This window comes from Tripterygium wilfordii, chromosome 13, assembly GCF_013401445.1.
Source record: "Tripterygium wilfordii isolate XIE 37 chromosome 13, ASM1340144v1, whole genome shotgun sequence".
Taxonomy (NCBI): domain Eukaryota; kingdom Viridiplantae; phylum Streptophyta; class Magnoliopsida; order Celastrales; family Celastraceae; genus Tripterygium; species Tripterygium wilfordii.
In genome coordinates this window covers 5098030-5110346 of record NC_052244.1, presented here as the reverse complement: position 1 = coordinate 5110346, position 12317 = coordinate 5098030, and the positions used below count along the sequence as shown (strand labels likewise).

The following is a 12317-nucleotide window of genomic DNA, read 5'->3' as shown; positions in this document are numbered from 1 at the left end:
CCCAATTCCTCAAACCCTAGCTCAACCACCTCTCCTCCAATCTCCACACTTCAATCCAAGCTCAAATCTAACAACAATATGCATAAACTTTGGTTAATCAACAAGCTTTTACCCTCACAACCTCAAATTTCACGAAATCAACCCAAACCCATAACCCTAGTTTCAAAACCCATGAAATTCTTACCCCAATCTTATGAAGATATTGCAATCCAAGCTTTAGGAAGTCCAAAAGCTTCAATTCAAGCTCCTTTCTCCTTGATTCACACCAAAATCCTTCTTCTCTCTTTGATTCTCTCTCTCTCGGCTATCTCTCTGTCAAATCCAGTGAAAATAATAAACCCAGAACTGTCCCAATGTGTTTTAAAACGATATTTATCGTCAAGTGTCCGGACGGCTCAAAAAGTGTCCGGATACTTTATGAACAAATCGAGACAGAGTTAAAACTGCTCAAAAATTGCTCGAAGTGTCAGGACGGCTCCCTAAGTGTCCGGACACTTTGAACATTTTTTCCATTTTTTGCAGTTTTTTTGGTTGGGTTTTCACATACATACTTATTATAAAAATAAAATATTACATGTTATGTAAATTATAAGACAATGACTTCAGAAGGAAACATAAAATGACTATGTTGAACATATGTTGCAAGTTGTTCCATAGACGTTGTAACCCATGCAGTTGTAAAATCATACATTTATCTAAACAACTAAATCACAATAGGATGCATCGGATAACCCTCTGTCAAGGCCAATTGAACAAATTGATTATTATTTACGAACCCGATAATGATAACTACATGTTCATGTTGTGGTAGAGGTATTGATCGTAGGAGCGAAAATGTTAAGTACTTTTCATAACTAATAAGGTGTAATATAACATTATACTTTGAAGCAATCAAGTGATCCATATTTGGCATCGTCATCCAGTTCTGAGGAGGTGTTGGTCTATCTTATATGTAGAAGTTTAGTGAGTTGTAAATGGAACATGCATGCTCATAATCATCTGTTATACGTTGGACTCGCATAGCTTTGTTTCTTCCTTGGTCGTTTCACTAATGATACTTGAGCCAAAGGGAAATGGTCTATTTGATTGTAAGGAGGTAGGCTCGATCTTATAAACTTAGTGGGATTCTCACATCTTTTCGATATGGGATTCACTGAGGATAAACTGATAGTCGAAGTTGGAGAAGCTTTCCCAATAGGGGCGGACGCAGGAATTTATGTGAGGTTGGGTAAAACCTAGCGAGGTCCAGAGGGCCGAATTTTTTTTTGAATTTTTTATTAATTATACAGCGAACGTATGAAAAATAACACTAAAAATCATGAGTTCATATAATAGCGATGTGTAATAATGGAAAGTTAATTTACAAATGTCTTCGATGATTTTTGATGTTTTTGAAATCTTTTCATGATGACCTCATTTGGAATAGCATCAAAAATATTTTTCTCAATGTACACAACTAAACTATTATTTAATCCTCTGTCACTCATTCGATTTCGAAGCCAATTCTTGACAATCTTTATGGTAGAAAAATGAGAAAATGCTCTCTCTATTGTTGTAGTTGCGACTGGTAGAATCAATGCCAACCTCGTAAGTTTATAAACCATTGTGTATACATTATGTCTTCTAGTATCAATCATTTATTGAGCAATATCACTGATTCCTTTTAGTTATGAGAAATCAATGCTAGAGAATAGTATCAAGTTGATTTGAAAGTGCCAAAAACTCTATATTAGAGAAGTCCATTGGGTAAAATTGGGCAAGACGAATCAACTTTTGTTTCTCAAAAGTGACAAATGATTCAAAAGGATTTAGGCATGAAAAACACATAAGTAACTCATTGTTAACTTCATTAAATCGAGAATTTAGCTCTTGAATTTGTATATCTATTACCATGTTGAATGTGTCATTTCGGTAGTGATGAAGATTTGTATATTCATGAACTCTCTGCCTAGATCTTCCTCGAGGTAAGTACACATCATCCATATTAGGAACTTCAATGTTATTTTTACCATAATAAGAAGATACTACATCCATCAAAGAGGTCCATCCTTCATTCCTCATTAATTGAAGTCATTTTTTGGATATTCTAACCAATGTCATGGCATGGACTATATCTTTGTCTTTCCTCTGTAACGTCTGTGATAAATCATTTGTAATTCTCAATAAAATTCTCATTAGATGCAAGTTAAACACAAACTCAAAAGATTGTATAACTTCTAATAAGTTAAAGGCTTTGCCTGTTTTATCTGATGTAGCACCGTCCTCTAATATTGCGTCAAGCACATCCACCACAAATGAGAACAAACTTATCAAGCTCAACAAAGTATCATAATGTGAACCCCAACATGTGTCATTAGCCCTGACAATAGTACTTTCTTGGTGAAGATCTCGCCTACTAGAAATCTCATCAGTACTTAGAGCAATAATTCTTGTTATTTGACTTTCTCGAAGCATATCACGACACTTGCATGATATCCCAATGACATTTACTATAAGAGAGATTGAGTCCAAAAGTGATGAAATTGGAAGGTGTTCCCTTGCTACTGCCACAAGAACTAACTCCAGCTTATGAGAAAAACAATGAACATACTATACAGTTTCATTTTCTCTCAAAATAAGTGTCTTGTTAGGCCATTGAAGTGACCTAGTGATAGGTATGATAATACCTATTGTTTTTGGTAGGAATCTCCCCCTCTTAAGCTTCCTTTAAATAAATAATGAGTGTATTTATGTTTTGATTTGTATTTTGATAGGTTGATTGCGGTTTGGATGAAAAGTGATGAAAAAAGGGCTGAACTGAAGAAAATGTCCACCGACCTTCGTGTGTTCAAATACTTATAACTTTTTGTCACGTTATCGGAATCAAGCGAAATAAAAGGCATTGGAAACTAGACATCTCAAGCTTTCCGTAGACGCTAAAATAGTGCAAATCGGACGTCATACGGAGATTTTGGAATCATTCCACGCCTAGGCGCAATATTTGTGCACGCCCAGGATCACTCCTGCACGCCCAGTCCAGTGAGTTGGGCTTGAATTTGAAGTTGTGCACGCCTAGGATTGCGCCTAGGCGTGCGCCTAGGCGTGAATACAACGCGCCTAGGCGCACAAGACAGTTTTTGGGATGTTTTAATTCGCGAACTTGCCGAGCCGCAGGACACTTTTTAGACCTAGAACTGATTTTCTGGAGAGCGAAATCAGAGGGGGAAGGCGACTCTTGGAGCTAGGAGGAGAGATTCTTCAGCTCAACTTGGATCTACTCAACTAATTGGGTTTATTCATGATTTTCTCATCTCTCCTTTTGTGTTTTTCTCTTATTATGTGTAACTAAACCTTTTTGCCAAAGCTAGGTTGAAGCCTTGGGTTTGATGACTTTGTTTATGACTTGATTTACATATATATGAGTTGATTTGGGTATAAATCTTGTGTTTCTATGTTTGATTGCAATTTCTTCATGCTTGTGGTGTTTGGCCAACACTTTAGGTTTTTGGATGAAATTGTTTGGAGAATTTGCTTAGACAATAATATGTCAAGTAGATTATGCTTCTTGAAACACTTGATTATGAATGTGTCTCCCTTTAATTAGGTGACAATTTGTATGAATTCTAATCTCCATAGAACTCCATGAATTCCTATGCATGTTTAGACCAATAAGATGGCTAGAATGTATTTAGGAATATCCGACCTAGACCAATAAGATGGCTAGTAATCGATTTTAGGGAGATTTGGCTTAAGTGCGCTAAAACCGATTTAGGTACGGATTCGTTATGCCCGAATTAGCAAATATGTGTGTGAATTTGTGTCATTGCAAGTCATTTCCCAAGGGGGATTCCAAAGCCTTGGTGTTCATCTCATTCATCTCATTTGCATTAGTTACATCTTTATTCTAAGAAAATACCAAAAACACTTTGCAATTTGCTTGTCTTAGTTTAATTACCCAACCAAACAATCTTGAGTTGAACTTTACTTTTGTTTGCATTGTCCATACGTACATACAAATATACATTTGGATTAGATATAACACCGTCCCTGTGGATTTGACCCTTGCTTATCATTGTGCTGTAGTCGCCGACTAGTACACTTGCTAGTAAGGTTAATTTAGACCCAACAAGTTTATGGCGCCGTTGCCGGGGACGGTTGCTTATATTTGATCCATTCTTGTTTATATACATAGATACTTACATACTTAGTTTAGCTCTTTCTTACTTGATAATTAGTGATCCTTATACTTTTCTTTCTTGTTTGTAGTTCATGCAAGGAAGGCGTTCTCAAGATACAGAAATTCTTCCTGTTGATCTAGACTTGGAACGTGCACGAAGGAACAAGAGAGACAAGGATTTTCTTGAGGAGAAATCTTCCACTCGTTCTATCTCTCCTCCTATATCCAGCTCTAGTTCATCTAGTGACAACATTTTGGGAGAACATTCTGAACAGGAGAGCATGGCTGAAAATCGTGAGGAAGTTGGCAATAATGCCAACAATGCAAATGCTCCTGTCACCATCATGGACTACTCTATGCCACAATTCTCTACTAGACAATCTTGCATCATATTACCAACCATTCCGCCAAATCTATCTTATGAGCTTAAATGTCATGTGATTAACATGCTCCCATCATTCTCAGGAGCGGAAAATCAAGATGCTAGTGATCACATTGATAATTTTCTGGAGATTTGTGGCACTCAAAAAATTCAAGGCATATCTGAAGAGTTCATACGGTTGAAGCTATTTCCTTTTTCTCTTAAGGAAAGTGCTAAGATCTGGTTCAAGACTTTGCCACCAAATTCTATCACTTCTTGGGATCAACTTTCTGCTAAGTTTATTCAGAAGTTCTATACTCAGTCAAGGACACAGAGGCTTCGGGATCAGATTTTCCATTTCAGGCAGAACAAGGGAGAACCACTTTTTAAGGCTTGGGAGCGATATAAAACTTTATTGATTGGTTGCCCACATCATCAATTCTTGCCATGACAGATTATATCATACTTTTACCAACATCTGGCTGATGAATGCCGCCATAGGTTAGATGCAGCTGCTGGAGGAAATATTATGGCTAAGGAACCGACTGAAGCCAATGAAATTATTGAGACTGTGGTAGCAAATTCCTCACAATGGGATAATCGTGATCTTGATGCTCCTAGACACATGGTTTATGAGGCTAGTGCTTCAAATTCAGAGATGGCGTCTGTGGCTAGGAAATTGGATGCGGTAGTAACTTTGCTGAGCAGAAATTTGGAGCCTTGTGGCATTTGTGGAGGCACCGATCATCCTACTCATGTATGTTCTAGAAGTGGGACATTTCCTGAAGCTGAAGTTAATGCAGTTCAACCTTTTCATAGGCAGCAGAATGATCCATTTTCTCACACATATAACCCAGGATGGAAGAATCACCCAAATTTCTCCTGTGCTTCATCCCAGAATTTCAATCAAGGGCCCAGACCTTGGCAAGCTCCACGACAAGGACCACCTTCTCAAGATGCAAAGAAGTCTGCTATGGAGGACCTTATCACCCAACTTGCTCAATCACAAGTCACAATGCAGCATTCCCAAGCAGAGATGAGCAATTCAATGACTCAGTTGCAACAAACTGTTTCCAGTAATACTCAGTCCATCGTAAAGCTTGAAATGCAAGTAGGACAACTTGCTCAGGCTTTGAGTGAAAGACAACCGGGAAAGCTTCCGAGTCAACCTGAGGTAAATCCTAAACAGCATGAAGATGCTAATGCTATTACTGTCTTGCGAAGTGGGAAAAAGGTGGATAACAAGATTGAATATAAAGGGCTTGATGGTGAGAGTCATGATGAACCTACAGTGGTGGAACCGAGTGCTCCCACCACACCTCATGTTGAGAAGGAAAAGCCGGAAGAAGAGGTTGTTCCAACAGTGCCTTTTCCATCTCGTCTTGCACCGGCTAAGAAAAACAAGTATAATCGGGACATTTTTGAAGTTTTGAAGAAAGTAGAGATTAATATTCCACTTATTGAGGCAATTAAGTCTATTCCCGCATATGCAAAATTTTTGAAGGAGTTGTGCACTAACAAAAGAAAGATTGGTGATCATGAAGAAGTATTTCTCTCCGAAGAGACAAGTGCTATTTTACAAAAGAAGCTCCCACCCAAATTAAAAGATCCGGGTAGCTTTACCATTCCTTGTATTATTGGAGAGAAAGAAATTGAAAAAGCCTTGATGGATCTTGGTGCGAGTGTGAATATCATGCCTTATTCTGTTTACACTACATTGAAGATCGGTGAGTTGAAACCAACATCAGTCACTCTCCAATTAGCGGATCGCTCTTTAGTGCATCCTTTTGGGCTAGTTGAAGATGTTCTAGTGAAGGTGGGAGAGTTTGTTATTCCGGTGGATTTTCTAATGCTTGATATGGAGGGTGAACCTAATCCGGGAAAAGATGTACCAATCATTCTAGGCCGCGGTTTTATGGCAACCACCAACACCATCATTGATGTCAAGATGGGAGTTCTCACTATGACAGTTTTTGATAAAACTATTCAGTTTCGGCTCTTTGAGGCCATGAGACATTCTAATGATTCAAAGACTTGTTTTTGGGTGGATGTGGTGGATAGAAGAGTCGACATGGAGCTGCATAGAAATGATAAAACCATTGCTTTGGAAGCTTTTCTAGTGGGAGATATTGAGAGGACTCTGGACAATGATACTCAAGAAGTTGTAAACATGTTTGAGGCTTCTCCTAGTTATCAACACAAGTGGCGTCCGACCTTTGAAAATTTGAGGGACTCTCCAAATCTTGAGAAGCTAATACCATCTATAGTGAGTCCGCCAGAGCTAGAGTTGAAGCCTTTGCCCGCACACTTGCGATATGCATTCTTAGGTAACTCTAAAACTCTTCCTGTTATTATTTCTTCTAATCTTTCTCTCTTGGAAGAAGAGAAATTGCTCCGTGTTCTCAGGGAATACAAGAGTGCAATTGGGTGGACCATTGCGGATATTCGTGGCATTAGCCCCTCTGTGTGCATGCATCGCATTTTGATGGAGGACGGAACTAAAGCCACTAGAGAGGGACAAAGAAGATTAAATCCAAACATGAAAGAAGTTGTCCGGAGTGAGATTTTGAAGCTCTTGGATGTTGGCGTTATTTATCCTATTTCTGATTCCAAATGGGTGAGTCCAGTCCATCTTGTGCCGAAGAAATCTGGGATTACTGTCGAAGCCAATGAGAACAATGTGCTTATTCCTACTCGAAAGGTCACGGGATGGCGAGTTTGTATTGATTATCGGAAACTGAATTTAGCCACCCGAAAAGATCACTTCCCATTACCTTTTGTTGATCAGATGCTTGAGAGACTGGCAGGGCATGAGTATTATTGCTTCCTGGATGGTTATTCTGGTTATAACCAAATTGCCATTGCTCCCGAAGATCAAGACAAGACTACTTTCACTTGTCCATTTGGAACATTTGCTTACCGTCGAATGCCTTTCGGCTTATGCAATGCTCCTGCAACATTTCAGCATTGCATGATAAGCATCTTCTCTGACATGGTGGAGCGTTTTATTGAGATATTTATGGATGATTTTTCTGTCTTTGGGTCAAGTTTTGACAATTGCCTTCAAAATCTGTCTATTGTGTTGAGGAGATGTGAAGAAACCAATTTGGTGCTAAATTGGGAAAAATGCCACTTTATGGTGCAACGAGGAAATGTGTTGGGGCATATTATCTCCAAAAATGGGATTGAAGTTGATCCGGCAAAGATTGAGCTTATATCGAAGCTTCCTCCTCCGATCAATGTGAAAGGAATTCGTTCTTTTCTGGGACATGCAGGGTTCTATAGGAGGTTCATTCAAGATTTTTCTAAAATTGCTAGGCCTTTATGCAACCTTTTGGCCAAAGATGCAGTTTTTCTATTCGATGAAGCTTGTATGAGGGCATTCGATTTGTTGAAAGAGAAACTTACTACCGCTCCAATTATGATGCCTCCGGATTTTTCTTTGCCATTTGAAATTATGTGCGATGCTTCTGACTTTGCCATTGGAGCAGTGCTTTGTCAACGAGTTGACAAGAAGTCTCATGTTATATATTATTCAAGCCAAACACTCAATGATGCTCAAGTTAATTATACCACCACCGAGAAAGAGTTGTTGGCCATTGTTTTTGCCTTGGACAAGTTTCGTCAATATTTAGCATGCTCTAAAGTGATTGTCTACTCTGACCATGCAGCATTGCGGTATTTATTGTCAAAGAAAGACTCCAAGCCACGGCTCATTCGTTGGGTACTGCTTCTCCAAGAGTTTGATTTGGAGATTCGGGATAAAAAGGGGTGTGAGAATGTAGTTGCTGATCATCTCTCTCGGCTCGCTATCAAGGAAAACGGTGAAAGAGATATGGATTTCAATGAGACCTTTCCAGATGAGCATTTATTTGAGGTCGAGGAGGTTCCTTGGTATGCAGATATCGTTAATTATCTGGTAAGCCGGAAGTTACCTCCGGGCATGACCACACATGAGAAAAACAAGTTTCTATCCTCCATCAAATATTACTATTGGGATGATCCTTATTTATTCAGATGTTGTCCTGATCAGATTATCAGACGATGTATTCCGGTTAATGAGCAAGAAAGTGTTCTTCACTTTTGCCACTCTCATGTGTGTGGAGGGCATTTTGGGGGGAAGAAAACTTCTGCCAAGGTACTTCAATGTGGATTTTATTGGCCCTCTTTGTTCAAAGATGCTCATTCTTTCTGTTTGACGTGTGATCGATGCCAACGAACCGGGAATATTTCAGCAAGAGATCAAATGCCATTGAACAACATATTGACTATTGAGCTATTTGATGTGTGGGGGATTGACTTCATGGGTCCATTCCCTAATTCCCATGGAAATCTATATATTTTGGTGGCGGTTGATTATGTGAGTAAATGGGTTGAAGCTCTACCGTGCAAAACCAATGATCATGGTGTGGTTTTGCATTTCTTGAAAAATATGATCTTTGCAAGGTTTGGAACTCCAAGAGCTATTATTAGTGACGGTGGATCGCATTTTTGCAACAAGTACTTTGAGAAGTTGATGAAAAAATGTGGGGTAACTCACAAGGTTTCTACACCTTACCACCCGCAAACGAGTGGCCAGGTGGAGATATCGAACCGGGAGATCAAACATATTCTTGAGAAGACGGTTTCTTCTAGTAGAAAGGACTGGAGTATTAAGCTTAATGATGCTCTTTGGGCTTATCGGACCGCTTTTAAGACTCCTATTGGCATGTCTCCTTACCGGTTAGTCTTTGGGAAGCCTTGTCATTTACCGGTAGAGCTGCAACATCGCGCATACTGGGCAATCAAGGTTTTGAACTTTGATCTCCAGGAAGCTCGCAATATGAGGAAGCTCCAACTTAATGAGCTTGATGAGCTGCGGAATGACTCCTATGAGAATGCTAAAATCTACAAGGAAAAGACCAAACTCTTTCATGATAAACATATCTCAAGGAAGGTATTTGAACCAGGTCAAAAAGTCTTGCTGTATAATGCTCGCCTTCGATTTTTTCCGGGAAAGCTTCGATCAAGGTGGAGTGGTCCGTATGAGGTGATTAAAGTTCTTCCTTATGGCTCTGTATTTATCAAGGACCCTCGCACAAGTTTTGAGCAACAAGTAAATGGTCACCGCCTCGAGCCCTATTTTGAGACCTCTTTTGATATGGAAAAGTACAAGTTACGCTTGGAAGATCCTCCATCCCTTTGAAGATCTTAGTACCGCCACGTCTGGCTGAAGACATTAAACTTAGCGCTATTTGGGAGGCAACCCAATGCAGTATATCCTTTTGTGTATCCTTTTCTTCTTTATCATTCCATTTTTATTGGCAACCCGTGCGTGTTGGGGAAGAAGGGGCCACGCCTAGGCGTGGTTCCCTCACGCCTAGGCGTGACTTCGCCTAGGCGTGGTTCCCGCACGCCTAGGCGTGACGTCACCTTACCTCATACCATCTTTTTCATCTTTCTGTGCAGTATTGCGTTTATGATTATCCCTGCTATTCTTAATTGTTTTACATTGCTTTTGCAGTAATTATGCCGCGTCAAAAGATAGTGGCATCCATGCGCAAGAAGCGCATTTCTCAGTTCACAACACCTCAGCCACCTCCTGCAACAGAGGGGTCTACTTCTGGAGCTGCCACTGATTACTTTGACATTGCTACTCTTGTGTCGGAGGTATATTTATCTGCTGATCTGTTGAACAAGGTTGGGGTAAGAAGTGAGCCTTTCGGTCGGCTCCGCCACTTTTGTTCTTTCATTGCTACCCCGGATGTTTCTGCTGCTGATGTTCCGGTCTATCCAAACCTGGTGCGTGCATTCTATCGCACCGTGGAAGCAACAGGGACTGGCCTCTACCAAGCTATATTGCCTTCTGGGATGATTACTTTTTCTGCTGCTGATGTTAGTGCCAGTATTGGAAATCCTACTTCCCAGCCTCCTGATAGTGGTTTCCAGCCACCTATTCCTTCTGCCCAGCTGGAGGATCATGAGTGGATGGTCCAACATTTTACTGGTCGGCGGGGAAAATTTGTTCGGAAATCTGCTCTTCCGCAGGTTATGTATCTTGTGGACCGGCTAGTGCATGGCAACTTATGGCCAACTGGGCACCAGAGTGAGAGGAGGGAGGAGGCATTAGAGATTCTTTATTGTATCTGGACTGGTACTTGGTTTGATCTTGGCCACTATTATATTCAGTCCTTTTTGGCTATCCGTAGGAGCGTGGAGGACACCAAAGTCAAGGTGAAGAGGCTCTTTCTGCCGCGGATCATCACTCGCTTGCTGACATATCTCCAGGTGCTACCTCTGACTCTGCAGTCTGTCTCTCTTCCCATGGAGGCGTATGATTTGAGCAACTGGCGTATTAGTATAGCTCGTATTCGCTCTGCCCCTGCTGGGAGAGCTCGATATGCTCCGGGTGTTCAGCAATTTGCGGAGGAGGACGAGGATGACAAGGAGGAGGATACCGCTCCGAGTGATGCCGATGCTGCTGATCATGATACTCGGATTAAGGAGATGAGCGACCAGCTGACTCTTCTTGAGCAAACTTTCCAGTCTCATGCTGAGTATGTCCAGCAGCAGTTCCAGACTCAGGGTCAGCAGATTACTGATGTCCTATCCATGCTCCAGGAGATGCGGCGCGACAAAAATCTCACTTATGTTCGCCACAAGACCTCTGGTGGACCCACTCAGTAGTTTCCCCTGCAGGTTGTATTGTTCTACGCTTGTCCTCCATTTTATTTTGTCCCGATTCTTCCTATCTTATGCTTTGAGGACAAAGCTTGTTCTAACAGTGGGGTGGTTGGGTAGTCTTATTTTATGCTGCTGTTATTAAGGTCAAGTACTATGGATGATGCCCTCTTATTTTCTGTTAATCTGTACGTGGATGGACTCCCTTATGTTTCATATTTAAGTTGCGAACCCATCTTGTCCCCTTATATGCTTGAGGAATCATTGATGCCTACTTGATTATTTACGAAATTGATTCACTTGCATTGAAATGTAGTGGGGTATGACTTGGTTGGATATATGTGTTGAATGTGGATTTTCTCTTAGATGAGCTAGAACATCATTTCAGTAATATCATTGGCACTAGTTATTTGTATACAATTAAAAAAATAATAATAATAATAGTAATAAAAAAAAAAAAGAAGCTTGAAAATGATGAAAATCATGTTCCGCTCATGTGTTTTTGCTGAGTAACCGGGGCTCTTGTCTAACCAACTTGAGTTTCGCGTAAAAAGGTGAGGCAGTCATGATGAACATACTAGGCCTGCTTAACTTCGAAACCTTGTCAACTCGAGAAATTGATCCGAGGGGTGCTTTGTCACCTAATGCCCTAAACCTGCTGGTTGGGAGTCATTGGTTGAGAACTCGCTTCATGGGTTGACTAGAAAGTTTAATGGAGTGAGCATTGCACGGTTCTAGATAAAAAAAGAGAGAAAACCTTTAGACAGAGTAGTATGTATATAAATAAATGTGCCTTGGTATCATTGTTTGGTTGTTCTTGGGAGTCTTGGAATGTGACTATGTTTAGCATGTATAAACTCTTGGAAGCCACATTTTTTTTTATGCATTTCCTCTTAGCACTGCATGCCATCTAAAAAAAAAAAAAAAAAATTTAATTGAGTAGGCTGAAAATTTTCCATGAGTATATCGTGCGGATGAAGTGTGGGGTGCTTGATATCTTGAGACTGAAACGTTTGTGGGTGTCGTTCTTGTAAGCCCTCAGGAGACACAACTCCTCCACTAGGGACACCTAGGGGTTTAAAGGCTTGTTGCATATGCTAAATGCAACCGCGATTCCTGCGTTAGTGAGTTAAGATGTTA

At 40.4% G+C, this 12317-nt stretch overlaps 1 pseudogene; it reads left to right on the top strand.

The window, feature by feature from the left end:
* The window catches only part of LOC120012471, an 84088-nt pseudogene extending 74386 nt beyond the window's left edge, over window positions 1-9702 (top strand).
* Window positions 9703-12317: the final 2615 nt, after the last annotated feature.